Raw genomic sequence first — 4,076 nt, 5'->3', positions numbered from 1 at the left:
TGGGGGTGGCCCATGATACATGAATGTAATACCATGTGGGGGAACCCATGGATTTTCAGGTAAAGGCCATGGGGAGAGCCCATTGCACTTGGATGCCAGGCCATGTGGGGGAGCCCATGGCTTTATAGAAAGACCATAGGGGGAGGCCATGACACATAAGTATAAGACCTTGGGGGGAGCCCATGGTATCCTGGAGTAAGACCCTAGAAGGAGCCCACGACATTGTCACACCCCGCTAAAGCGGAAACACAGGGCGTGGCAGTACAAAGGGTTTCATAGAAAAAGTTAAAAGACAACACCAACCATAGTATTAAAAATCATTACAATTTTACAATGGGTTTGAACAACTTTTAAAAGAAATTACAATGTAAATTGAAATACAACACATGCGAATGCTCCTAAAAGTGAAGTGTCCCTAAGTGCCACTTACTCGATGATTCCTGAAAAAGCATGTAAAACGAGCGTCAACTATAGAAATAGTTGGTGAGTACTCACAGATAAACAAAATAATATTGGTTCCACGAATTGAAATCAAAGTTTTGATAAATGTTTCCAATAATAAAAGTATATTGTTAAAATGAGTAAATAAGTTTGTAAAAACAAAGTTCTTTGTCATCATGAGAGATAAGGTATGTTGCCCAAATAAGATGCAACATTCATATTCTCATGGAAGATAAAGTTCGTTACTCAAACGAGTAAACAAGTTTCATTGCTAAAATGAGCTGTCAATTGCGTTGCTACAAGGAGCAAACAATTTCATTGCTAAAACATGTATATAAGTTTCCAGTAGTAAAAGTTCGTTGTTGTAATGAGAAATAGAGTTCATTGCTATAGTGAGAAACAAATTTCGTTGCTATAATAAGCATAAAAGTTTCGTTGCTAAAATAAGTATACAAGTTTCATTGCTAAAATAAGTATACAAGTGTCGTTGCTAACATGAGAGTACAAGTTTCATGTGCGCATAAAGATTCGTATGTGCCTCAAGTTTCCATTCATGAGTTCACAACCCAAGCCTAATGACCGAATCGTGCCCTATTGACTACTATATGTATCGCAAACATAGTGTATAAAATGGTAAAATGCACTCAAGCGAATCGTGCGAGTGAGGAGTTGTCAACCTCCTGATAGCGCTATCCATAATAACCATAGGCTCAAAAGAGTTAATGAGTTGCGTCTAGAGATTCCAGGGACTTAACCGCGATACAGTCCTCATGAATTAAAGTAACATACACATACATACGAAATATAGCAACCAATTTTGATACAAATCAATTTAAATACAATGAACAATAATTAGATTTTCGGACATGCTTTTCCACTCCAAAACATAAAAATAGAAAATAGGGAGTGTGTGAATACTCACAATATGTATTGAGATGATGCAAATGATGCCTTGAGCTAAGATCCACTCGTACCACTATCGATTCCTACAATAATGGTATTCGCTAGTGAGTCTCTAATCGAAATCTAACACTAGTATACTTACTACTACAATAGAATTATGCCAATTATGTGTCAAAATTTAATATTGATAAGTTACAAACATTTTTCTGTGGAAATTAAGTTTCAAAGAATCAATTGTTCTATAACAATTTAAGTGGAAAATTTTCCATTATTGGAATGTTAATATTTAACATTTTAGAGGCGTTCCAATGATTAAATATTCAAAAAATAAATCAGTTTAGTTCTAAAATTTCCCAAAGTTTGCATTTCAGTTTTAATTGAAGTCAAAGACCTTAAGATAAATTTTCTTGACTTTTTGATTTGCCTAATTATTTTTCACCATTTAATTCCTTGAATAATCATAAAATCATGGAAAAATAGTAAAAAGTTAATAAAAATTACCAAACTTAAAATTTTGGTTCGAAATGTTTTAAACGACTTCTAGCTAAATTTTCATGAATTATGGATATGTATAAACATTTTTCATATATTTAATTCTCTAAAGAGATAAAAATTCATAAAAAATAGAAATGAGTTAGGAAAATTCCCCACACTTTTTATAACACTGACATTACGCATACTTAATCTGTGAAAAATATAAAAATGGGTTTCTAAACTGTTTAACCAATTTTTATGATTTTTGTGCATTTATTATAATAAAAATTGAAATAAACAGAAAACAGTTTCCAAAATTATCCAAACTTTTTATTTAACTGTTATTATACATCACTAGACTGGGAAAAATATAAAAGATATTTTTCAGTGGGTATTTCTATTTTTACTTGTTTCATCCCCTTAAATAATCATTAATTGAAGAATAAATAATAAACAGTTAAAATAAATTACGAAATTTTTTTTTAGCATCATGTACAGTGTAATTAATCTGGGAAAAATACCAAAAGTGGTTTTCATATTGTATAATCCGGTTTTGGATATTTATGTGTATTTAAGTGTATTTCACCTTAGAAAATAGGAGAAAAATAGTATACAGTAGAGAAAAATCATCAAAATTTTTATGTAACCTCCTACTGTACAACATGATGTTCTGGTAAACTTTTATGAATTTTGGATAATAAGAACTATTTTTCCTATTTTTAGGACATTATAATTACCAAAAATTAGGAAAAATAGGAAGGCATGATGAAAAATTCTGAAGTTATTTTTCTGAGTCTCCCAGCACAGGTAAGAGCTGCTAAAATTGTTAGATGCAATTTTAAAACTCCCTAAAGTGTTTTTGTGATTTATTATACCCAAAAAAAAATAATCTAAACTCATACTAAACAGCAACATAAATCGATGAAATTTAAAGCGAGGTCATTATTCACCAAAGGGGTCATCCACGAATTTATTCCGGATTTATAGACCAGTGGAAGTATTTTATATGATTTATTGCCCTATTTTATTTCATTAATTATAATAATTCGAGAAAAACGAATTATCTTCTGGAAATTTACATAGCATCTTATTTTGCTGATGAAAATCTGGGAAAAATCGGATTTAGTCAGAAAATTATTTTTAGATATTTATTTGGAAATAAATCCTTCATTAACATATTTGAAAGCTTTTTAATAGCAAACTTTGATCATCAAGCATCTAAGCTTGAAGATCATCACATGCATGTTGTTTTGAAGACCATTCATGAGTTTTAAATGTTCAAAAATCGTTTTTGATAGAAAAATTTGGATACATGTGGTGATTTTTACCCAAAACTTGTATAAAAGGGCATTATGTTGATTTTGACTTAGGTTTTGGTCCTTGGATTTCACCATTAACAACATGCATGTTGTTTTTGGGTGAAATCCTACCACCATCATCATCAAAACCGTGAGTTTGTGTGTGTGTATGTTTATGTGTTCATGATCTTTCATTAGAATGGTGTAGAAGAACAAAGAAATGCAAGAAAATCCATGAAAACTTGAAGGAAAATGAAAGGAAATCGTGTTCTACCTTAATGAACACCATTATATGATGAAGATTTTGAGTATCTTGAGTGTTCTTGGACATGTTGGCTGTAAAATTTCGTGGTTCATAGTGGGAGGAAGAGTGAAAATGTGTGTGAGAGTGTGAGAGAGAAATGAGAGAAAATGAGGGAAGATGGAGTGTAAGAGAGAATAAGAATCATTTTGTGTTGGGAAGAGGAGAGGCATCTTGGGAGGAGGGAGTCCGACTTTGGAGTGGAGAGAGGGTGTCCCTCTCTTAAATTTTATAAAATTATAACTTTATTTTATAAAAATATCAAGTTTTTATAAAATATGCACCTTATTTTAATTTTCATTCACAAAACCTTGATTTTTTTTTTGCATAGAAATAAGGTTAAATACTAATGACTTAAATTTTATTTTTCTTAAATGCATTCTCATAATTTTTATTATTATAAGATCATATTATAAGTTTCATAATTATTTTTATAGAAATTTTTAAGATTAAAGTTTATAAATATGAGTTTTTAGGGCATTTAGGGTTTTTGAGAGTTTGTAAGTCTTTGGATATCAAAATTAATTAAATTTTGAGACTTCAAACTATTTTAGAGTTTCATAACTCTTATTCAAGTTAAAATAATGTTTGTAATATATATATATATATATATATATATATATATATATATATATATATATATTCAGTTTATTGGCATT

At 30.2% G+C, this 4,076-nt stretch overlaps 1 long non-coding RNA gene across 1 annotated transcript; it reads right to left on the bottom strand.

The window, feature by feature from the left end:
- Positions 1 to 256: 256 nt before the first annotated feature.
- Positions 257 to 3,550, bottom strand: LOC145094759 (uncharacterized). The gene is made up of 3 exons (XR_013703539.1): positions 3,391 to 3,550; positions 1,364 to 1,427; positions 257 to 440 (listed from the first exon to the last, which is right to left on the bottom strand). It is a non-coding gene; the product is annotated as an uncharacterized LOC145094759 (long non-coding RNA).
- Positions 3,551 to 4,076: the final 526 nt, after the last annotated feature.

This window comes from Lactuca serriola, chromosome 3 (assembly GCF_051521515.1).
Source record: "Lactuca serriola cultivar US96UC23 chromosome 3, Lser_US96UC23_V15, whole genome shotgun sequence".
NCBI lineage: Eukaryota > Viridiplantae > Streptophyta > Magnoliopsida > Asterales > Asteraceae > Lactuca > Lactuca serriola.
Note: the sequence above shows the minus strand (reverse complement) of the source record. Positions and strands in the feature narration are given on the sequence as shown.